The sequence below is a fragment of the Leucoraja erinacea genome, chromosome 46, assembly GCF_028641065.1.
Source record: "Leucoraja erinacea ecotype New England chromosome 46, Leri_hhj_1, whole genome shotgun sequence".
NCBI lineage: Eukaryota > Metazoa > Chordata > Chondrichthyes > Rajiformes > Rajidae > Leucoraja > Leucoraja erinaceus.
The window spans coordinates 759,141-785,000 of NC_073422.1; the positions used below are offsets into that span (position 1 = coordinate 759,141).

Below are 25,860 nucleotides of genomic sequence, written 5' to 3' on the forward strand. Positions count from 1 at the left end.
ATATGAGATGCTGTTCCTCCAATTTGTGTTTGGTCTCACTCTGACAATGGAGGAGGCCCAGGCCTAAATGTTTATTATGTGTTTAAATAATTCAAATGGTTGCCTCAGGAATATTGCTGACATGGTAACTTAAATGGTAAAAGTTAGGTGTAGGATGCATAACATTGCCATTAAAAAATAACACCAAAGCACAGATTAACTCACATTTCAAAGGTACCAGACAACAGGGAGAGCCATGAGAGTCAGGAATGTTTTATTATCATACGTCCCAGACAACACGATGACATTCTTACTTGTTGTAAAAAAGGTTCAGTGTGTATATACACATATATACACAGACGCACACATACGTACACACATAAAAAGCAACAAAACTAATAATAACAATAATAGTCCATGTAGTTCAGGGCATATTTGGAGGTTCTGGTGTAATAGTCTAATAGCTGTAGGGTAGAAGCTGATCCTGAACCTGGACCTTACAGTTTTAAGGCTATTGTACCTACTTCCCTGTGGCAGGGTTTAAATGAGAGTGTTGCCAGGGTGATGTGGGTCTCTGATGATGCCGGCTGCCTTTTTGAGGCAGCGACTCTAGTAAATCCCTTCGATGGTGGGGAGGTCAGAGCCGATGATGGATTGGGCAGGGTTCACAACTTTTTGCAGTCTTCGTCACTCCTGGACATTCAAGTTGCTGAACCAGGCCGTGATGTAACCAGTCAATGTGCTGTCTACTGTACACCTGTAGAAGTTCAAGAGAATTCTCTTTGGCATACAGAATAGTAAGATTAAACGAGAACTTACCAGTTTGAAGTTTGATCTGTATTTTATGAGGAGTTACGATGAGGGATTTCGTGAAGAACCCCGCTTCCACGCATGCGTGTCATACTTCAAAGCAGCGGTGTGAGGTCACAGGAACCTATAATGATCTAACATAGTAAGATTATCAAAGAGATACCAGTTTTTGATATGATCATACGAGGGTGGGAGCGGAGGGCACGAAATCCCTCATCGTAACTCCTCATAAAATACAGATCAAACTTCAAACTGGTAAGTTCTCGTTTAATCTTACTATTTTACTTCGGAGTCACGTGAGTGACTTCGTGAAGATTTCAAAGCTCTGTGACCTCATGCCGTGGAACGAGTCCATGCTTCACAACTGCCTTGGGTATTGGGAGAGAGCATCATTAGTAGTTTTAAAACACAATTATACAAAGAGTTGTGTGGTATAATGAAAAAATAACACTTTTTTAAAATTTGAGAATCATAACCCTGTAACCTATCGGGCAAATTATTATGTTGAACCTAAAATGTTTTCTTAATACAATGATGGCTCCAAATAAACTGGTTTATTATACAACCTGTGGAAAAACCCTTTTTTAAAATGACCCTCCTGCCATTCTGAGGATTTGGTCTGTGGGTACCTGTACAATATTGCTGCGGATGTTGCTGCAGTCCTGGTGGAATGAGAGTTTGAAACATCAGTGTCTATTCCTGCCATTTTTAGGACCTATTTGAGCCACCTTGATATAGTTTGAGTCGTGACCCTATCATGCAGTTTCTTGTAAGAGATAAACAACTCCATACTCTGACCTCGAATGTTCTGAGTATATGCTATGTATTGTTAGATGGGTCCTGTTATTCACAGTCGTTTGCCATATGGGTGTACCATAAAATCAAACCCTAGACCCGAGGAACCCGATCTGTTTTCTTTTATTAAATCCTGTATGACAACACCAGTTTCTCGGTGAGATGATCAGGGAGTCCAGGCTCAGTTTGCTTAATGGCTGGACTTGTTGTGCGGTAAATAACACCATGAGCATAACCATCTTCCTGGTCTGTTACTGAGGTGACAACGCTGTTATGAGCTACAAGCTCCTCAGCATGTTGAGAAAACGACACCCACGTCCCAGATTTCGGAGTACCTGGTTTGCTTACCAGGGGTGCGTTCCCACCGCGTGCCGTTCCGATCCTTGTGATAGGTAATTGGAGAGTGCACTTGTGGCACTATTAATGGCACGGTAGCTCCATCGATTATCCTAATGGAGGCTTGTTAAAAATCCCAATACGGCCAGAATGTTTTTGGCCTTTTGGTCGAGATTGTTGTCCAAGCAGTATATGCCCCATTTCTTGATGTGTCCAAGGTACTGCTTCCGTGTTGACAGTCTTAGTGCAGATGAGATGAGATTCATCGTCCTGTCTGACAGTGTAGTGGGTCTGTTAGACTCTACAAATCAATAAATCCATAGTGTTATGGCATGGATGACTGCCTCCAGTCACTGGATAAATCAATAATTTTTTGGCTATGTTCATTAGGGAACATGGTTGTAACACCATCCCCTGTAAGACTGAAATACCATGATTGAGAAGGTCAGTCGGGTACTCTGAAAATTCCAGATGCCGAGTGTGGTTGAATTTACCCTAGTATCCCCATTGATGGGTCCGAACGGGGGAAAACATCACCCTATGGCTATTTACATAACAATGCCAAGCTGGTTTACGATTTTTAGTACATAATATTGGGGCTAATGATTGCCCCTTTTGTAAGCTCTATATTGCCAAAGTTCCTCTTTTGAGTCAATGCTTGCCATATAGAAAACCCGCAACTGACACCAAGTCTTTATCAATAATAAGAGCATCCATCTTAAAATGAATATCTAGAACAAATGTGTTTAGGGTTAAATCAATGATAATCCTGCAACCCTACTCTATTTTATTTTAATAAATATGTTCAATCCCATCTTTCGTGTACAAATCTTGTAGCACCATGTGGGTTTTAGATTGTTTGGTTTATGTAAGGACAAAATGCCCTTCTGGTGTATGATGTACTGTGGTTATTGGGATGAGAAAAACCCCTATCAGATAACCCTGAATACTGCTGAGATTATATGAATCTGTAGTGATTATATACCATACATAACTGTAGTGTTGCAACCTCCCCTACCCTCGTAGGTCCCTATTTTAACAGAAGAAAATAAGGTTCTGGTTTAATATTTCTTGTTCGGGGTTGTGTGGGAGGTTTAGGCTTCCGCATCTTCCAGGGTGGCCGCCCTGGCCATACCCTAAAACGGATCCTGCAGGTTATATTGATTTCTGACACTGCTACTGGTATGAGCCACATTTTTTATGGCCTTGCCTGTGGCTGGTATCATGCTCCAAAATAGGCCCTTGCGCTGGCCTTAATGAGCCCCAGTGTCTTGGCTTAGTCCACACACGGTTCTTTGTTTGCAAATGGTAGCATTTTTGGGGTCCTAGTGCTGGCTGAATGGCCGCCTTCCACGTGTAGTTCAGGTCATATTGGATATTATTAAACAGATCTAGTGCGTCTTGATGGTCTTTGGTTCCTACTGTTCGTCCCCATATGCTGCCAAATGCATTGGTTTACACTGGGCACCTGTAATGCCTCACCGTTGCCAGGTGGCAGATGTCTGGCCAGTGTTTGTAAATTTTTCTTGTTGGCGTTTGTGGCCAGACATATAGTAATACTATTGCCATCCTGGATCCAAGTCTACCCATGTTTGACTTGGCTAAAGTAATCAGCCACCATGTCCAGCAGAGTCCCTGCTGTGTTAGGATCATGGGATGCTGTATTACCAGGCTCTGGCCCATCAGGGTCCTGCCTACTCTTTTTTATAGAGTTAGAGATCTCTAGGGTCCCACACGGGGTACCCCTGTGGGGCTTAACTGCTGCCCACTTGTCTTTTGTTCTGCGGACCCCTCTTGCAAGTCAACCCAGAACTGACCCACAGTGCTCCCCTCTGATGGGGTAGAAGCATTGTGCAGCCCTCAAAGAGGTACTGCTGTGGGTTTATCACGTTGGAGCAAGGCTCCATACACCGCTTCTTCCCGCTCCAGCCCTCTCGGGCGCTGGTTGCCGGCGGTTTTATGCAAAGTCGGACCCTTCTGAGTCCACTACCTTGTTTAATTTGTGTCTAGCCTACCGCTCGGTCACATGGATCTGGCCGGTGCGGGGCCGACATCGGGCACAGCTGATCCCACTACGGTTGATCCAAGTGCCGCTGGCTGCTGCTGGCTGCCCGCTGTTCCATGGTCCTCCTTCTCCAGTTTTGTCCTTCCTTCCGTGGAGTGGATATGGCCGGTGTGGAGGATAACTGGCACAGCTGCTTCCATCTATTCCTTTAACCTGGCTTCAACGCTCTCAGCACTCCTGGCTGCTCCTTTATCTTAGACCCCTGGGACCCACCCCCGTACTGACGGTACTGGTCCCTTATGGTCGTTGCAGCCGGTCAACCCCACTCTAATGCCCTCAATTCTGGGCACTCCTACTTATATGGTCCTTAGATAAGGGACATATAAGACATTAAAACTGATGATAACAGCTACTATAGTTTTTATATAATATATATAGTCCCTAGATAAGGGGTGTATCAGATATTAAACTGATAAGAACAGATACTACACTTGATCTTAGCCAAAAAGCCGAGAAGCAATTATTGTAACGAAAACCCCGCTGGGACCGACCCTGGAACTCACATACTGGTCCCTTGTAGTAGATTGCAGCCAGTCAACTGCAAAGTCCTTTGCTGTCGAGAAATGAACTTTCTCACCATGCTGGAGCGAAGTTGGGCACAGGTGTTTTTCCCTCTCCGGGAATCGATGTGCCCATGCTGCTCCTGCCGTTGCCAGCTCCTCACGAAGTGCCAGCTGCCACTGCTGCTGCCTGTGCTCCTGCCGCTGTCAGTACTCCTGCAGCTGCCGGCTGCCACTGTTGCTGCCGCTGCCGCTGCTGCTGCTGCTGCCGCTCCTCCGTGGTTCTCCCGCCGGCCTTCTGCACCTTACATGGACCTGGTCCATGTCTGCACCTAGAAGGTAAGTTGAAGGAAACGCAGGGTCTCTTACCTGCTGTTCCCGACTTTCCTTCTCCCGCCGGTGACCGTCGTTCCCTGTGTGTCGGGTTCGAGCCGCCTGGACCGACCCCGGTGTTCACGGGCCTGGTCCTTCGCGGCAGTTCCGCAGCCGGTAACCCCGGCTGTTCCTATAGATCCCCTGGACCCTGGGCCTTACCTTGTGAAGAAGGTTTTCAGCCCGAACGTCCCGTTCCGACTCCATAAGTGCCGCTGCACTCGCTGAGCGTTCCGAGCCCCTCGCTGGTCCGAGCTGTCTGTCCCGCAGCCTCTGCGCTGGCTGCTACCGACTGCTCCCAAGCCAGTCTCATTTGAGACTGGCATAGGGACCTCTTTACTATGCTTCCCGCCCGGCCGAGAAGTGAATTTTGCCGGTGCGGGAGCGAAGTCGGGCACAGGTTGTTCCCCTCCAGGGAAACTCGTGCCGTTGCTGCTGCTGGCTGCTCGCCCTCCACGGGTCTCCCCGCCGGCTTTCCGCAGCCACCTAAAAGTAAGTAGAAAAAAGGAACGCAGAGTCTCTTACCTGCTGTTCCCGACTTTCAAATCTCCCGCTTGGGGAACGCCGTTCCCCCCTGTGTGACTCGTTGCAATGCGTGTAGCGATATGGCACGCATGCGTGGAAACGGGGTTCTTCACGAAGTCACTCACGTGACTCCGAAGTAAAATCTCCATAATCTTTTCAGGATGTAGAGGCGTTGATGTGCTTTCTTTATAATTACATCAGTGTGCTGGGTTTAGGAAAGATCTTCAGAAATATGCACACCCAGGAATTTGAAGTTTTTAACTTTCTTCACCATTGTCCCATCGATATAAATAGGACTGTGGGTCCTCATCTTTCCTTTTCCAAAGTCCACAATTAGTTCATTGGTCTTAGTGACATTGAGAGCCAGGTTGTTGTGCTGGCACCATTTGGTCAGTCGATCGATCTCACTTCTATACTCTGACTTATTACCATCTATAATTCGTCCAACAACGGTGGTGTCGTTGGCGAACTTGAAGATGGAGTTCGCACTGTGTCCGCATTCATGAGTATAGAGCAAGGGGCTGAGTACGCAGCCTTGAGGTGCTCCCGTACTCATTGTTATGGAGAAAGAAGTGTTCTTGCCAATTCTAACAGACAGTGGTCTGTTGATGAGGAAGTCGAGGATCCAGTTGCAGCAACATTCACAGATACACAATTCTGGGAGCTTGGTAACCAGCTTGGTAGTATTGAACGCCGAATAATATGTGTTATTATTGTCCAAGTTGTCCAGTGCAGAGTGGAGAGCCAGTGAGATTGCATCCTCCATTGACCTGTTGTGGTGGTTGGTGGACTGTAATGGGTCAAGGTTATTGTCGAGGTAGGTAGTTGATATCCACCATAACCAACGTCGCAAAGCACTTCAACACCACAGACATTAGTGCCACTGGTCAATAGTCATTGAGACACGTCACCTTACTCTTCTTGAGCACCGGTGTTATTGATGCCCTCTTAAAGCAGGTGTGAACCTCAGACCTCAGTGATGAGAGGTTGAAAATATCCACAAAAACTCAATCCAATTGGTCAGCACACGTTTTGAGAACATAACTGGGGAAATCATCAGGTTCAAACACTTTCCAAGGGTTCGGCCCCTGAAGGATCTTCTGACGTTGACCTCTGTAACCATGACTATAATACCATCAGGGCGAATGGGGGCTCGGGAAGGCAGCTCAGTGTTCTCCCTAGCAAAGCGTGCATAGAACGCATTGAGCTCGTCAGGGAGTGATGCTTCTCTGTCGCTTGAGCTGCCCCTGGTTTTGCTTTGTAGGAAGTGATGGCATTCAAGCCCTGCCACAGTTGTTGAACATCCGTCTCATCCTCCAGCTTGGAGCAGAAATCCCTTTTGGCCTTTTTGATGGTGATAAGGATATAAGATAGGTTATTGGTTGCATGCAGAGATGAGAATCATTAATTCATAATTTCATTAATAGTTTCTTTCATTAAGAATCAGCCAAAATACAATTCAAGAAATATTCTTAATGCAAGGTGATGTTGAGAAGTGTTTCCAAAAGGCCATACATGCAATATCAATAGAGATATTCCAGATTTGGGTGAATAACTGGAAAGGAAAGGAATTAGGATTAAAATGGTGTCACTGTTCTGAGATGAAAAATGAAGGATCAAAAGTGATTTTGTTATTGGAGTGGCACCATGATATCCTGAGCTCAAATGCTAGTGGGTCAAGTTCTGAAAATGAATTTCATGAATTTCTGACATTGTGTGATTCATTCTCAGCAAAATAAACCTAGAAAGCTTTGATGATGTTGTTGGTTCACTGAAGGTTGCCTGATCAAATTGCTTATCCCACTCATGTGTTAGGTTTTCTTTGTTGCTAAAACCTGTCAGTTGTCGAGTCATTTCTGATCGGGGCTAATGACCAGGTCAACACAGAAAAGGCTTCCCGACTAATCTCCGGGGAATTGCTCTTCCGGATAGTCAAGCAGTTAACTCGCTGCTACATTCATGGGAATTACATGCCGGAGTGGTTTATAGAAGGAACTCCAGAGCTTCGGTCTAAGGCAATAAAGTAGGGTCATCACTGATGGTCTGAAGTCTGAAGAAGAGTTTCGAACCGAAACGCCACCCATTCCTTCTCTCCAGAGATGCTGTCTGTCCCACTGAGTTACTCCAGCAATTTGTGTCTATCCTCACCAGCGATCGTGATGGGGTCACGTTTCCTGAAGCAATGTAAGTCTGATGGAGATAAGAGTATGTTGAAGAGAGGCATCAAGGAACAATGAACAAAACTGTTTGGATCACTACACCAAGATCTAATCTTTGAAGGATTTTTATAATCTTGCAGGTTAATCATGTTAAACGACTTTAAAAAATGACATTTAATCTATATCTACTCCTTTGCAGGCAGAGTTTATTGGTTCACTACAGCACACTGCTTTGAAAAACAATCTCATTTGTCCTTGTCTTCTTCCTCGATCATCAACACAAGTTCACACAACACAAGTTCACACAAGTTATAGGAGTAGAATTAGGCCATTCGGCCCACCGAGACTACTCTGCCATTCAATCATGGCTGATCTCTGCCTCCTAATCCCATTTTCCTGCCTTCTCCCCATAACCCTTGACACCCGTTCTAATCTTAAATCTATCTCTTCTGGTCACTAAACATCTAGTTGATCAGCTTCTCCTTATAAAATTAAGTGTCGCTATTTTTGAAGTCCTTGCCATTGCATATTCCACTAACCAGTAAATTCCTTATGATATTATGAGTGATGGGATTGATCTGTGAGCAGTATGAATCTGAGTGCCGAATAGCCTCCTATATCATAACATCGGTGAGAACATCAAGAAAAGCTGAGTGTAGTGGGCTTAATCAAACCAAAAGCTCTTCAGCATCCTGATTGTAAATCCAAGATCTGTGAAATAATGCCAGCTGCTTCTCAGTATCAAAGGATGAGAGAGTATTGGAATAACGTTACACTGATATCTCAGTTTTGACATTGTTTAATGTTGTTCATGGTATTCAAAAAGTAGAATCAATTTTAGTTTAGTTTAGACATACAGCATGGAAACAGGCCCTTCACTGACCAGAGATCCCTGCACACTAACACTATCCTATACACACTAGGGACCATTTTACATTTACACCAAGCCAATTAACCTACAAACCTGTACATCTTTGGAGCATGGGAGGAAACCTATGATCTCGGAGAAAGCCCAGGCAGGTCACGAGGAGAACGTACAAACTCCGTACAGACAGCACCTGTGGTCAGGATTGAACCCGGGTCTCTGGCGCTGTAAGCCAGTAGCTCTCCCGCTGCACCACCGTGCCACCCTAATCTAATCTTACTATTTCTGCACTTCAGCTCACTCCCAGAGATAGAAGGAATCACTAGGAGTTTCATTTAGCATTTACATCTCATTCATAGCCTGCCCTCCGATGTTCAGCATCATTTAACTACTAGCCTGGATAAAGATCAAAGAGGATTGCTCGTGAAGACCCTTGACAATGAGGCAGCATTCAGTGGAGAATGTCATCAAGAAGCCCCAGATAACTGAGGTTTGTCGGTATCAAAGGAGAAGAGGCCTCCTCTGATTGTTAGACAGGGTTGATACAAATGAAAGATGGACACAAAATGCTGGAGTAACTCAGTGGGGGCGGCAGCATCTCTGGAGAGATTCCTTCTCCAGCATTTTGGTCTATCTTCGATTCAAACCTGAATCTGCAGTTCCTTCCTACACATTTTGATACAAATGAAGATGATGATAGTTGTCAAGAGGCTCCAAAGTAAGAATTGTGATGGTCGATTGTTTATTCATGGTATTATGTTTTCCACATCTCAGATTAATAAATGCAGGTCAGCTTCAGGTATTTGGATAACATCGAGGCCTAGGTAGTCGCTGGTCTAGATTACTTGCATCCAACTTTCAAATCACATAATTACCTATTAGTGGTCATCTCCAATTGAGAAAGGCAGCTGCCCCATTCCTTCTCTCTAGAGATGCTGCCTGGCCCGCTGAGTTACACCAGCATTTTGTTTCTAATGAGTCATAGGGTGAAAGAGTGTGGAAATGGAACTTGCCCACATTGACCAACATGTCCCAGCTACACTAGTCCCACCTGCCTGCGCTTGATCCATATCCCTCCAAACCTGTCCTATCCATGTGCCTGTCTAACTGTTTCTTAAATGTTGAGATAGTCCCAGCCTCAACTATGTCCTCTGGCAGCTTGTTCCATACACCCACCACCCTTTGTGTGAAAAAGTTACCCCTCAGATTCCTATTAAATATTTTTCTCTTCACCTTAAACCTATGTCCTCGGTCCTTGATTCACCTACTCTGGGCAAGAGATTTTGTGCATCTACCCAATCTATTCCTCTCATGATTGTATAAACCTCTATAAGATCACCCCTCATACTCCTGCACTCCAAGGAATAGAGACCCAGCCTACTCAACCTCTCCCTATAGCTCAGACTCTCTAGTCCTGGTAAATCTTCTTTGTACCCTTTCGGGCTTGACAACATATTTCCTATAACGTGCCCAGAACTGAACAAAATACTCTACATGCGGCCTCACCAACTGCAACATGACCTCCCAACTTCTATACTCAATATTCTGACTGATGAAGGCCAACGTGCCAAAAGCATTTTTTACCACCCTATCTACCTGCGACTCCAACTTCAAGGAACCATGCACCTGCACTCCTAGATCCCTTTGCTCTATAACACTACCCAGAGGCCTACCATTCACTGTGTAGGTCCTGCCTATGTTAAACTTCCCAAAATGCAACACCTCACATTTCTCTGCATTAAATTCCATCAACCATTACTCAGTCCACCTGGCCAATTGGTCCAGATCCTGCTGCAATTTTTCACAACCATCTTCACTATTTGCAACACCCATTTTTGTATCATCAGCAAACATGCTAATCTTGCCCTGTATGTTCTCATCCAAATCATTGATATAGATGACAAACAATAACGGGCACAGCACCGAACCCTGAGGCACACTACTAGTCACAGGTCACAAGTCCCTACTAGTCACTAGTCCCCACTAGTCACTAGTCCCTATCTTCAGTGTAAACCAGCATCTACATTCCTTCCTACAGGACCTCTATTTGTATAGGTCTTGGAAATGCCATTGACCCCAAGCTGAGATAATTCAACCATATGAATGGGTACAAGAGCTGAACAGAGATTGAGAGAGGTGAGAGTACAAATATGCCTAATGGGAAAGACTCAGGACAGATCTGTTAGTGTTGAAGTGGTTCAGAGCAGCAGCAGACAAGCATCTTACCACAGTCTACTACTTCATAACACAGTGGTTTCAACCTTTTTCATCCCACAACTTAAATAGCACATAACAATGGTTATTTCACTTATTTATGCACAACTAACGATAAACAGAATGTATACCAGAACCAAACACAGTCAGTCAATGAGAAAAATGATGTACAAATCTAGAATAGTAAGATTAAACGAGAACTTACCAGATTGAAGTTTGATCTGTATTTTATGAGGAGTTACGATGAGGGATTACGTGAAGAACCCGTCGAGCACGCATGCGTGGCATACTTCAAAGCAGCGGTGTGGAATCACAGATAGACACAGTTATTGAAATAAACATAGTAAAGAAAAGGAGAATTTAAATACCAGTTGATCCCTATAATTGAGGGTAGGAGCGGAGGGCACGTATTCCCTCATCATAACTCCTCATAAAATACAGATCAAACTTCGAACTGGTAAGCTCGTTTAATCTTACTATTTTACTTCGGAGTCACATCAGTGAGTACGTGAAGATTTTAAAGCTCAGTGATTTCAAACCGTGTAACAGTTCATAATTCACTCGCTGCCGAACTCATTCAAGGGAGGAAGTATGTTATCGTAATCAACCATGAATCTGTTTGTAAAACAATAATGGTGTTATTAACAATAACAAGACCAAAATGCTCCCCCCGGGATAAATTATATATTTGCAGATTCTAATACTTTTTCTGCAAACGATACAGGTTCTGCCAGCGGCTTGTTATAAAAGTTTGGAACGTATACTCCCTAGCCAGGATGTGGTTGATAGGCACGTTCATCCTCTTAGTCACCAATGTGGATGCTGCCCTGGTGGAGTAAGATTTATACACATTAGTATTTACTCCAGCAACTCCCAGAACCTGCTTGAGCCACTTGAGATAGTTTGGCTCAATTTCTCCATATTAAAGATGTCTTGCACAATTTCTAACCACTGTTCCTGTTTTGGACTTTTTTCATTAAGCCACTGCCTTCTTACTTGCTGCAAGCAAAACTTTAACCAAATATGTATCTTCTACTTTTACACTATCTTTAATACGACCCAGATACATCACAGGGCAGGTATTTGGGATTTTATAACCCAAGATATTATTTACAGCTGCATTAATATTTTCCCAGTATGGCCTTCTCTTTACACAGTTCCAGAAAATATGCGAGTGGTCTGCCTCCGTACTCCCACACAGCCTCCAACAGTGTTGTTGGACAGCAAGTTGTCTGTTTTTTATTTTGGGTGTTATAAAAAAGCGAGATAGATTCTTCCAGCAAAATTCTCTCCATACTAGTGAGCTTGTGGATGAACATTGTGTTTCACACATTTGATACCATTCTTCTTCTGTTATTTGAATCTTTAATTCTGCTTCCCATTTTGTTTTTATGTAGAGCGTTGATTCTCCCCCGCTTTCCACCAGAGCTTGGTAGTAAGCAGAGATGACCCGAGACCCCTTCTGTTTGTATGCATCCACAATCACCTTGATCACATTATTTGATGTTTCATCTAGTTCTTGCCTTATCTCTTTTATAAAGTAGTCTCTTAATTGCAAGTATCTAAAAAAATCTTTGTTTTCGAGACCATACTGTGACTTTACATCTTGGAAGCTCATAAACTCGCCACTTTCTGAAACTGTATACATTGCCGTTATGCCTTTTTGTGCCCATTCTTTGAATTTTGAATCATACACCCCTGGCTTAAACGTTGAGTCATATGCGACCCACTTCAATGCGTGAACCCCTCTTTTTAATTTGGATTTTTCCACTATAACATTCCATATTTCTAACGTAAATGCTACTATTGGATCCATAGCATGTCTCAAAGCCCCTCTCAGATATTTGTCTCCCACCAAAATCTGGTTCTGGTAACCATGTATCTCCCTTTCCATTTCTTTCCATCGAGATTCATAATCAGGTCTACACCAACAAGCCAGAGGTCTGAGTTGAGCTGCATAAAAGTATTTCCTCAGATTTGGTAAAGCTATTACACCCTTGCTTTACAGCAGTTGAAGTGTTGTTAGTTTTATTCGTGTTTTTTTGCTATTCCAAATGAATGTAGAGAGCATTTTATCCCAGGCTATGAATTTATCTCGGGGAACATTAATTGGGAGAGATTGGAATAAATATAGTAGTTTAGGTAGGATATTCATTTTTACTGTTTGTATTCTGGCACTGAAGTCTAGAGGAAGGGTCGACCACCTCTCAACATCCTTTTTGATGTTTTCTTCAATTTTGTTATAATTAGTTTCAAACAAGTTGGACAGTGTGTTGGTTATAGTTACACCAAGATACTGCATCGTTTTTAGAATTCCATTTCAGATTATATGCATCCCTGATTTGTTGGGATGGAGAATAATTAAATGAAAGAATTTGTGTTTTTGTTATATTCAATTTATACCCTGAGTAGTATCCATATGTTTCAAATAGGTTCATTAGATTTGGGAGACGAATATCTGGTCGTTCAAGAAAAATAATGATATCATCAGCGAAAAGACCAATTATATGTTCTTTCCCCCTGATTTGACCCCCTGCAGATCTTCTCTCTGCCTTATTGCTTGTGCTAAGGGTTCAATATACAAAACGAAGAGAATAGGAGAAAGACAGCATCCTTGCCTTGTGCCCCTCTCTAACTGGATCCTTTTTGATATGTTTCCATTTATCTTAATCCTAGCTGTAGGCTCCTGATATATTGTTTTAATACACCGAATTGCATCTTCATTGAAATCAAATCTCCTTAGTACTTCATATAAAATACCCAACTAACACTATCAAAGGCTTTTTCTGCATCTAAACTGACCAGGACCATATTTGTATCCTTTTTTTGAGCATTATCCACAATGTGGAGGGTTCTTCTAATATTATCATGTGTTTGACGCCCCCGAATAAATCCAGTTTGGTCTTCATTAATCAGATCTGGTACAAAAGTCTCGAGTCTTTTGCAAATGATTGAGGTAAATAGTTTGTAGTCTACATTTAAAATTGAGATTGGCCTGAAATGTTTACGTTGCTCTTTGTCTTTGCCTTCCTTGGGTAAAATGGGAATAATTGCTTTCTTCCATGATGGGGAGCCCTGCCCTCTTTAAGGGTCCAGTTAAAGCAAGACAGGAGCAGAGGTGTTAGCTCTTTCTTAAAGGCCATGTACCATTCTGGTGGAAACCAATCGCTGCCAGGTGATTTACTAGCCTTGAGTCTACTGATTGCAGCTTCCAGCTCCTTAACCGTAAATTGTGACGTAATGGTATTATTTTGTGTCTCACCAATGGATGGCAGGTCAAGTGAGTTAAGAAAACTTCTCATTGTCCTTTCGTCAGCTGATGGTGGTTTAGAATAGAGTTTCTTATAGTATTCTTCAAATATTCTTTCTATCTCATCTGGCTCATGTGATAATTGATTGGTTTTAGGATCTCTTATTTTATGAATTGTATTAGAGACCTGCTGTTTACGCAGGCGTCTGGTCAGGAGTCTAGTTGCTTTTGGACCTGTTCATAATAGGTCTACTTTACAAATCTTGCCCTTTTTTCCATATCTTCCCTGAGGATCTCATATATCTCCCCCATTATTTCCTTAATCTGTTTTAGTACCAACTGATCCTGTATGTTTTTATGTATAATAATAATAATAATAATAATAATAATAATAATAATAATAAATTTTATTTATTGGGCGCCTTTCAGAAATCTCAAGGACACCTTACAGAGATTAACAGGAATATAAACATATAATCAGAGTAAAATAAATAATAAAGACATCACAGAAACACAAACTAAAAGCAGAATTCAGTCCAAAAACAGAAAATCAAAAACACAATGTGAAAAGAGAGCAGCGGCAGCCAAAGAGAGCCAGCGTCCACTCTCCCTTCACGGCAGCCATCTTGGACAAAGACTAACAGGATTACATTACAGACAAAAAAAATCATCCCCCCACAGAGATACCACTGTGGGGGAAGGCACAATGTCCAGTCCCCACTCCAAGTTCACCCCAAAGTCAAGCCTATTGAGGCCACTGCAATTGCCTCTACGGAGGCCCGATGTTCCTGGCCGTTCTCACCGGGTGATCTTGCCCCGGCGTCGGGAGAGTCCTCTCAGTGGCTGGGCCACCTGGAACAGCCGCTTTCTAGTTGGAGACCGCGGCTTCCGAAGCCGACAAGGCCGCGCCGGTTTTGGAGCTCCCAGGCTCCCGATGATGAAGTCGGCGCCACCCGCTCTGCTCTGCAGACCCGCAGCCCGGAGGTGTTGAACACGGCGGTCTCAGCTCACCAGAGCTCTGGCGTGTCGATCCAGCGCGGCGACCCAGGCAAGACATCGCTCGCTCCACTCCACGAAAGCGCTCCAGCGCTGTGCCGCCACCGAGGCCGAGGTGCTGGGCGGTCCCCGCCAGGAAACGGCGGTCCAAACCCGCAGGTAGGCCACGAGGACGGGTCGACGGGCAGCCCGGAGAAAAAGCTGCCTCACCGACCAGGTAGGGATCTAGAAGTAGAGTTGACACCTACCCCCCACATTAAAAAGTCCATATCCCCTACGAACGAAAAACAGGACTCACTAAAAACTATTTAAAAAAGCAAATTAAAACGGACGGCTGCTGGCTAGCAGCCATTCCTCAAGATGGCTCCTCCTCCTCAAGTATGCCCGTATACTCCCTAGACCACCCCGCTGTAGCCAGGATGTGGTCCATAGGCACGTCCATCCTCTTAGTCACCAATGTGGATGCTGCCCTGGTGGAGTAAGATTTATACACATTAGTATTTACTCCAGCAACTCCCAGAACCTGCTTGAGCCACTTGAGATAGTTTGGCTCGTCACCCGACCATGAGGTTTTTTGTGGCTGACCCATAAGGCTTTTTCTCTCCCTTGGGGATTTCTTATTGTGTCAATGTAATTCAATAAGTGGGTCATGACACATAACCGTGGTTCAGGTGGGTATGCCCGGAATTCCATGACTGGACCTGATGTTCCTGGTCTGCTCTGTTTGACCAGCCCCTGAATGGTAAATGTAACACGCTCTGGTGTTATAACCATATTGTCCAATCGTAGTAGATGGAGGGACTGGACTCTTTGTGCTGAGACAAGGCCATCAGCATGACCGTCTTCAGGGTGGGCTGTGCCAGGGTGAGGGACCTATATAACCATATAACAAATACAGCACGGAAACAGGCCATCTTGACCCTTCTAGTCCGTGCCGAACACGTATTTTCCCCTAGTCCCATATACCTGCGCTCAGACCATAACCCTCCATTCCCTTCCCATCCATATAACTATCCAATTTATTTTTAAATGATAAAAAACGAACCTGCCTCCACCACCTTCACTGGAAGCTCATTCCACACAGCTACCACTCTCTGAGTAAAGAAGTTCCCCCCTCATTGTAAACAGACCTGGCTGGTGACCATCCCCTAAGGTACGTCAGGACCACACTGACATCCCAGATTTGGGTGTACCTAGGTCTGGGGGATTAGAGTTGAATATGCCTCTCCTGAGTTTGATCATCAGTGGGTGGTACCCTATGGCCTGTTGGCCTGGTGCCTGAGTTAAGTAGGCTGACAGAGCACTTCTGGCTGTATTAATGGCACTGTAGCTGAGTCCTTCATTGTGGTGAAGACCTGCCAGGAACTCCAGTACAGGTTTTGTTGTAATTGAATATGTAGTTCCTGTATTTGAATAGTATCTTCCCACTTCTTGATGTTTGCCAAGTATGTTCCCTTGTGGATATGCGATAGGATGCTGTCATTGTGTCGATAGTGCTGTCTGACAAATCCAGGCCCAGCAGTGGTCTTTCCAATTCTGCAACCCAGGCCCAGCAGTGGTCTTTTCAAATCTGTAACCCAGTAGTTTCATTTATCGCGGCATGGGTGGCTTATGCCTGATATTGGGTGAGTTGATAAGTCTGGGCTACTGGGAAAAGTCATTAGGGTTTGAATGACCATGTTGAGGACCACTGGGAACCATGACTGTGTAGGTTAGTCGGGTACTATCAAAATACCTGAAGGAGAGTCCATCTGTATTTTGCGTAGTACCCGACTGATGAGGCCGTAGTACCTGACTGATGAGGTAGAAAAGGGGAGAAAATAGAGATTAGATTCCCCCCCAGTTCAGCGGGAATGTATCCATTGCCGCTGCCTCAAAGTTTGGTTTCATGCGACATACATCGGTACGTGGTGATTCAATTGAAATACAAGGAAATCGATATCTGGTGTTCCATATTGCTTTGTAATTTCAGCAAACACTTTGGTTTAATATGTCTGTTTACAGTATTTAGCTCACCTGGTAGGTAAAGTTACTGATGGTCAAATATGTTTGACGACATACGGTTACCAATTGTTAAATAAATTGTCACATGATATCGATTTTATTCTGCCCAAGTGGTTTGGTGTATGCCACCACTGTGATGTTGTTAATTTATAAACGAACATGCAAAATGGTGCATTACTGAACACTAAGGGAAAAAAAGTTGTGTCAGCACGGACTTGTAGGGCCGAGATGGCCTGTTTCCGTGCTGTAAAGTCTTATATGGTTATATGGTTAATATGCTTTTACCCATAGAACATATTCAATATTTCCAACTAGGTTTTATGCCCAGTGTCTGTAGTGATGATGACTCCAGATTAGTCCATTTGCCACCTGTTCTGGGTATGGGTTATTTTGTTTAAACACTAGCATCGTAGCTCTAATGGCAAGGTTCAAGTTAAGTAACTCGTAATGCTGCTACTAATTCCCAATTACTCTTGCCACTTTGTTGAATGGTTGGTTGATTGTTACCATTAATTTGTTACAGGTTGCGCCAGTACTCTGACTCTCCTTTTGGCAATGTTATAGACAAGTGGATAGAGTTAATTGAATACCAGACAGTCCATAGTTGTGGATGGTATCAATGTAGATTTATCTGGATTGTATGACAGAGCCCAGGCTAAATAGGTTTTAGCAGCTCATGCTGCTGATTTAGCTATTTCCATGGTTTTGTCTGTCGTTAATATCATAGAGACATGCCATGACGATATGTTCCTTAATAGTGTCAGGGCTGGTTTGAATATCTTGGAAAACAGTTTTGGCTCATATCAGCCATTGTCAATAATTTATACTGCCATAGTTACCCCATCCAGGTAAATTGTGGTATCTCTGAATATCTTTTATGAATGGGTACTGAATAGTATGCATCTTTTAAGTTGATGTCTACCATAAAGTATCCTAGGAAATCCATGGTTAGCAGTTACAAGTTTCCACAAAGTGTGTATACCTAGTGAAAATATTCAAGTGGTTAAGTCAATGATGGTGCGATATTCACCATCTTTGGGTTTGTTGGTACCAAAGGTTCATATTAGACTTCTTTATGACACCTTTGTATATCTTCTCCAGTTAGCTAGTCCCTCATGTTCTTTTTTAGTGGGAGGGTAAACCCCTTTGGGGTGCATGCTGAACAGGTCGCAAGTTTCTTAATTCAATTTTTATCCTTGAATACTTTTGGTATATAACTACCATGTGATAGTTCTTCATGCTTACAAACCCAGGTGTAATTTCTCCCCCCCCCTGTTAGTACAAACCCTTCACCTTTTATGTGATGGTAGGAACCATACTCATCTGCCTCCACTGTTGTTTAGTTGTGTGTTATTTCTTTGGTTTCTGGTTCCTTGTCTGTTGGGATGGTGTTGTTGGGGGGTGGCGAATTTTCCATGGGGCCCGCTCTGGACTCTGGCCTGAAAAGGCTTACGGGGGCTGGCATGCTTTCATCAGTACCATTAAGTAGACGCCTACTGGTGGACGCATGGAGGTACTGCTGTCTGGTTTTGTGTGGTTTGCTCATTCTAGGCCCTGCCCTCATGATGCCGAATATCTTGGATGCATCGTCCAATTTTTAGACTTGATTTGGTAAATTTACCAGATAGCAGGATCTGTGGTTGTGAGGTTGGCGTTCTCACAGTCCTGTGTATTTTTTAGGTTGAGGGCAGGTTTTATGACTTCCTTCCAGAGGTTGTGGTTGCATACTGTGTTGAACAGTAGGATCAGGTGTTTTGCTATACTACCCTGCCCTTCTGGAATGACCATGCAAAAATGATAGCCGACGTCAGGGGTATCAAATGCAATTTAAGATATTTGGGTTTTAAAATGCCCTGCTCAATGTACTCCCAATAATGGTTGGCACTTTGAGTAAATGCAATTTTGGGGAGGCGTGATAAAATCCGACGCCTCATGACTACCTGTCTTGGAGAGGTTTTTTGGAAAGACAGGTAGTAAGCTGGCCGTCAGTTTAGACTGAAACGGCCATCTCACTCGTGGTGTAGCCACGTAGCGGTATCTCACACTCAGCAGCTGTTCCTGATCCTGTACCTCAAGCATACTCCCGATGTTGTTCAGCCAGTGACCCCTCTTCTTGACCAGCCCAGCCCTGGTCGCCATCGATCCCTCGATAAGGGAGATGGCCAGTGCTGTTAGTGCACTGGAGCGGGAGTGTTATGCTCCCTTGGCGAGCTTGCCCCTGCTCCCGAGGCAAGTCTCGCTGGAGTTTTTTACTCCATGACCTTTCTCTAGGCTTGGAAAACAGACACTTACTTGCTCTCGGGCGGTAGTTTGAAGTGCCGGTTCCATCTTCCGTGTGTGTCTCCAGCACGAGGTTTGGTTGCCGACTTTGCTGTTTTCGGGCGGCATTTCTGCCGTTCTCGGGCGGCGAGTCTCCTTGTCGGGAGTATGCAGGGGTTACCGGCCGGTTTTTTAGTTTCCCTCCAGTCCGCTGCTGTTGGTCAGACAGCTGTTAGCATACTGGGCATCAGCTCAGTACCCTGACTGTGGACCGCAGTGTGTGCGGCCCAGGTGCCGCCTCTCGCCCCTCCACTGACGGAACGCTCCTTCCCTGGAGTCGAACGGGGGCGGTTTCCCTCTGTGCTGCTTTGTTCCAGTTTCCCCTGGTGCACAAAGAGGAGAAAAGTTGTGAGTTTGAACCTGTGGGTAAGTACTTACCTAACGGTCCATTCCTTCAAGCTTGTAGCGGGAGCGCCTGTGCTCCCGTTCGTCGCTGTTTCACTGTGTGAACGCTCATGTCGCGCATGCGTGCTGGACGGGTTCTTCACGTAGTCACTCATGTGACTCCGAAGTAAAATCAACTAATTTAGCGCCTGGGTAGGTGAAATTTATCACCTGTGGGTAAATTTACCCCAGGTTGGGAACCCTCGTCATAATCCATATCCTTCATTCTACCATTATTATCACGCAAGTAGATTGATCCTAGTCAATGCACCAAGCATACTAAAAATGATGAGGGCTAGTCTATTGAAGCTGCAATGGAGGTTTATTTGTACACAAAGAAATGACAAAACCAAGAACTCAATGATCTCGCAACCAATAGACACCTTTAATAATCTGCAGTTCCATCACGTCTAGTCTTAACTCGTGGTGAGCAATTTGCTAATGAGAAGGAGAAGTTCCAAAGACATTCTCACCCATAATGATGTTGCCCAACATAAGTTCACATGTATAGGGGTAGAATTAGGCCATTTGGACCATTCAATCATGGCTGACCTCTGCCTCCTAATCCCATTGTCCTGCCTTCACCCCATAACCCTTGACACCCATTCCAATCAAGAATTTGTCTATCTCTGCCTTATCCACAGACTTGGTCTCCACAGCCCTCTGTGGCAATGAGTTCCACAGATTAACTACCCTCTGACTAAAGAAGTTCCTTCTCACATCCTTTCTAAAAGACTGCCTTCAGACTACTGAAAGGGTTGAAGCATTCACAGCTGTATTCCGCTGCACATATCACATAGATGGCCCCTCTCTGCTTCCTCTGGCTTCCTCATCGTCTCACCAGCCATTCTGAGCCAATTTCTCTCCATTTCTATCAAGTAATGGCTGAAAGCACGGGATATAGCAAAGGCTTCAAAGATTAGATAATATCTCAGTGTGATGCCATGGAGCTGTGCTTCAGAACTATCTTCACCTGCAGCCAAGCTGTTTCAGTACAGTTGCAACACTAATGTCTAAGAGACAGAGTGGTGAATAGCTTACGTATGATTTGCTCACAAACAGTAGGACAAATCCAATTTGACTAACTAGTGCGCACTCAGTCAATTAGTAGCTAAGTGTAGGAAGCTGTTGTTGACAGTGCTATCAACTGCCACTTGCTCCACAACAACCTACTTACTCATCAGTGCTCAGATTGGCTTTTACCACAACTTAGTTCCAGACTTTATCATTGCCCCTAACATGGATCAAAGAGCAAGCTGAGTTAGAGTGACTGCCCCTTGCCCTCAAGACAGTGTTGTGACCACAAGTGACATCAAGGCAACCTGGTAAAACTGGCATCAATAAGCATCGAATGGAAACTCATACCTTGCACAAAGAAAGATAGGTGTCAGATCTCAGTTCTCCCCACCCAAGGACATCAACACAGGAAGATAGACACAAAATATTGGAGTAACTCAGCGGGACAGGCAGCATCTCTGGAGAGAAGGAATGGGTGACGTTTCGGGTCGAGACCCTTCTTCAGTCCTCATGATGCTGTATTAGGCCCACCCAACCTCAGCTGCCTCTATAACGAGCTGCCCTTCATTAAGGTAGAAGTGGGCTTTTTTTTTTTGCCAAAGATTGAACAATATTCAATTTTATACACAGCTCTTCAGAGATGAAACAGCCCATATCTACTTGGGCAAAGTCTGGACAATATTCGTGCATGGATTGATAAGTGACAAGTAATTAGTGCCGCCGAGATTGAGTTTAGTTTAGTTTAGAGAGATAGCACAGAGACAGGCCCTTCAGCCCACCAGGTCTGTACCGACCAGCAATCCCCACACATTAACACCATCATACACACACTTGGGACAATTTACACCTACACCAAGCCTATTAACCTTCAAACCGAAGATCTCAGTGAAAATCCACCTGGTCACGGGGAGAACAGACAAAATCCATACCGACAGCACCTGTAGTTGGGATCGAACCCGGGTCTCCGGCGCTGCAAGTGCTGTTAGGCAGCATCTCTAACTCTGCGCCACCGTGTAATGGTTACCAACGTGAGCGCGACTGAATGACTATTTGTGATGTTCAGTTGCATTACTATTCTGCGGCCACTAGCATCAATATCCTGGCGATCACTGCGGACTAGAAACACAACAGGACCGGCCACATAAATATATTAGTGAAGGAACAGATGAGAGGCTGGATATCTAGCAGTGAGTGATTCACCTCCTGGTACCACAAGGCCTTTCCACACTCTGCAAGACACAAGTCACCAGCATGGTGGAAAGCTTTCTTTACACAACGGAAGATGGTTATGGGTGCAGTGCCAATAACTCATGAGAGGCTCGACACTGTCCAGGACAAAGCAGCCTCAATCTTTGGTACCCCGTCAATGGTGGCTACATTATGCATCATCGACAAAATGCACTGTAGTTATTGACTCAGACTCCTACGACAGCCCCTCCCAAACCCATGGCTTCTATCAGCAAGAATAAACATGTTCATGAGGTGGGTGGGTGTGCAGATTCCACTTCAAGATGCATCCGATCATAACTCGGCAAGCATTTCCAATCCTCAACACTGCTAGGTACTGAACTACTATCTACCTCTTTGGTGACCCTCACACTATCCTTGATCGGACTTTGCTGGCTTTACTTTGCACTAAATGCTATTGCCTTATCATGTATCTGCACTGTAAATGGCTCGATTGTAATCATGTATTGTCTTTCTGCTGACTGGATAGCAGTACAGGTTAGATTAGTACGGGTGTCAGGGGTTATGGGGAGAAGGCTGGAGAATGGGGTTAGGAGGGAGAGATAGATCCGCCATGATTGAATGGCGGAGTAGACTTGATGGGCCGAATGGCCTAATTGTACTCCTATTCCTTATGACCTAATGACCTGAGCACATAACAAAAGCTTTTCACTGTACCTGGGTATACGTTGCAATAAACTAAACTGGACCAAACCAAACCTGCACTGCTCCTTGGGGACAACCTTCAGGAGAAGGGCAGCACCAGTGGCTCACCACAAGCTTGGAAAATACAATAAATACTGGCAATGTCCAGATATGAAAAGTGAAGAAATAGAAACTAAGTGCCAAAAAGACAGAGATCTGTAGAAGAGTCCCAACCTGAAACATCGCTTCAGATTCAGATTCAGATTCAGATTCAATTTTAATTGTCATTGTCAGTGTACAGTACAGAGACAACAAAATGCATTTAGCATCTCCCTGGAAGAGCGACATAGCAAATGATTTGAATAAATAATAATAAGTGTCCGGTGGGGGTGGTGATTGGCAGTCACCGAGGTACGTTGTTGAGTAGAGTGACAGCCGCCGGGAAGAAGCTGCTCCTCGACCTGCTGGTTCGGCAACGGAGAGACCTGTAGCACCTCCCGGATGGTAGGAGGGTAAACAGTCCATGGTTGGGGTGAGAGCAGTCCTTGGCGATGCTGAGCGCCCTCCGCAAACAACGCTTGCTTTGGACAGACTCAATGGAGGGGAGCGCTTGTCCATTCCCCCCAGATGCTCTCTGATCTGTTAAATTAGGACAAATATTGTCACCCAGAGAGTTGTGAATCTTTGTAGTTCTCTGCCACAGAAGGCAGTGGAGGCCAATTCACTGGATGTTTCCATTCGGCCCATCAAGAGACAGTTAGATTTAGCTCTGAAGGCTGAAGGAATCAAGGGATATGAGGAAAAAGCAGGAACGAGGTACTGATTTTAGATGATCAGCCATGATCATATTGAATGGCGGTGCTGGCTCAGGGGCCGATGGGCTGACTCCTGCTCCTGTATTTCTATGTTTCTGTTGTTCAATAAATTCCGACAGCACTTTGCGTTTTACTCAATATTCCAGCATTTGCATTTTCTTGTGGCTCTTGATTAATGAAAAATAAAATAGACCTGGAATTCCTTACCCAGCCAATTGTGGGGGAACTAACGCCACAAAGAATGCAGCAATTCAGAAAAATGACCATCAGCATATACGGGATGGACAGCAAATGCAATTCTGCTGATGTCTCCCACAGCAGGATGACAAATAAAATGTACATATCTGTGTAATTTGAATAGCAAGTAAACATTTGCTTACAAAATGGGAGCTGCCTTCTTTTCAGCAGCACAATTAAGTTTAGAAGTGTGTCTACCCAAAACGTCACCCATTCCTTCTCTCCAGAAATGCTGCCTGTCCCACTGAGTTACTCCAGCATTCAGTGTAAACCGGCTTCTGCAGTTACTTCCTACACATTAGGCATTTACCTGTCTGAAAGTTACAGCTTTGTACAGTTGAGATACAAGATCGGCCAAAGTTGTAGTCTTTGATGCTGGGTTAATGTCCCATTCGAGCATCTTTGTGACCTATCAGATATAAATTGGAATTTATTACATTAAGGCAAAAGTAATAAGAGGTTGCTCCTGATGGAAAAACATGCAGGGATTTGTATGTCAGTGTCAATAAACCTGCAATGCCAAAACATTTATCTGCGAACTCAAAATAGGAAAACACCAGGCAACCCGTGGTGATGCCTGAGATGCTAGCAGGTGTCACATATTGGCTTTGAAATTTTCACTGAATAACTAAATTATAACAGCAGCAGGCATATAGAGAATACAGGCAGAAAAATCTACTGAAAACACAGGATGTTTATTTTCACTCTTTCATGTTCCTTAGGAGCAGTTATCGTTTTTTTTTCTTGAATCTATCCAGAGGAATAGATCGGGTAGATGCATAGGGTCTCTTGCCCAGACTAGGTGAATCAAGGACCACAGGACATAGGTTTAAGGTGAAGGGGAAAAGATTTAATAGGAATCTGAGGGGTAACTTTTTCACACAATGAGAGGTGAGAGTGTGGAACAAGCTGCTAGAGGAGGTAGTTGAGGCAGGGACTATCCCAACGTTTAAGAAGCTGATAGACAGGTACATGGATAGGAGAAGGTTTGGAGGGATATGGACCAAACATGGGCAAGTGGGATCAGTGTAGTTGGGACAAGTTGTGGGCAAGTTGGGCCGAAGGGCCTGTTTCCATGCTGTATCACTCTATGACTCTATTGGTTATGAAGAGGCTTCAAGAGCAACTGAGGTCAGCGTGTTGAGGGACTAATGCTGACTGCCAGGTCTGTGATGTTGATCTATTGACAAGATAGGTTTGGTGGCACAAGTTAGGATAATGTGTGATCAGGTGGTGATGGCAATCTAGGTTTCCTTTCCTCTTCAATGCTGCCAGCAAGTCCTGTCAAAGAAGTCATGGCCAGTTGCTCCAGCTCACTTTTTAGATGGGTAAAGGGCCTGTCCCACCAGCATGCGATTGCATGCGTCTAGTGCGACCAAACGTGGTGGCTTGAGGCGTACGGCCTCGCGGGGCCGGTCCCACTTCCAAGCGCAGAGCCGTATGGAGTTGTGCGGGGCTAGTCCAGACATCATACTCACCAATCAGCTGGGCAGGAGGCGGGCCGATTGAATTTGGACGTCGCATGGCGTTGGGCGGTTACGTCATCACGCAACAGCATGCCGGGCGGTGACGTCATCACGCAATGGCACGCGCAAGGCGTACGCCGTCAAGGCGCTGCGTACGGCGTCGAGACGCTGCGTACGCCCGACGAGGCACTGTGTACGGCCTCAATGCGGCTGCGGGATGACAGGCCATTGTCGCGCGGAATTTTTGGACAGTGTCAGTTTTTCTGAGCCCCGCGTGATGTCGGGACCAGCCCCACACAACTCTATACGGCTCCGGCAATCGAAGTGGGACCGGCCCCGCGAGGCAATAACGGCTCAAGTGACCACGTTAGGTCGCGCTCGCCGCGCTGGTGGGACAGGCCCTTTAGGCTGTAGGCATAGTGCACAAGCACAGAGACACAGGAAATGCATGCTTCATATGGTGGAAGAGGTGCCAGCCAAGGGTACTGCCTGGTCTGGGATGGTATTAAGGCTGGAGATGGCCTCAGTTACTGCAGAATTCCCCGTTCTTGTTTCTTGACACCAACTCACCTTCACAATCTGTCCTCAATTGTGGGCAAGATTTGAAATGTCGCTGCCACAAAAAAAAATCTTTACAAGAAGCATTTGTATTCTATTGAAATGATGGCCACTGAAAGTGGAAACCTATCAATATTTATTTTTCAGGGCGTTTCTGTACCTGATGACTCCTGGGTGAAAGGCACTAATGATGATGAATAATAAATAAAAGGGCCTGTCCCACTTAGGCGACTTTTTATGCGAGTGCAGGAGACTCTGCGTTTGCCTTATCATCGCCACATGGTCGCCACATGTTCGCTGGTGGCCTCTGGTCTCTTCATGG

At 44.7% G+C, this 25,860-nt stretch overlaps 1 protein-coding gene and 1 pseudogene across 1 annotated transcript in view; one reads left to right on the forward strand and one right to left on the reverse strand.

Annotated features, from left to right (window-relative positions):
• Window positions 1–25,860, forward strand: part of LOC129715014 (potassium voltage-gated channel subfamily H member 3-like) — a 915,007-nt gene that overhangs the window by 258,324 nt on the left and 630,823 nt on the right.
• Window positions 4,339–4,446, reverse strand: LOC129715018 (U2 spliceosomal RNA; annotated as a pseudogene).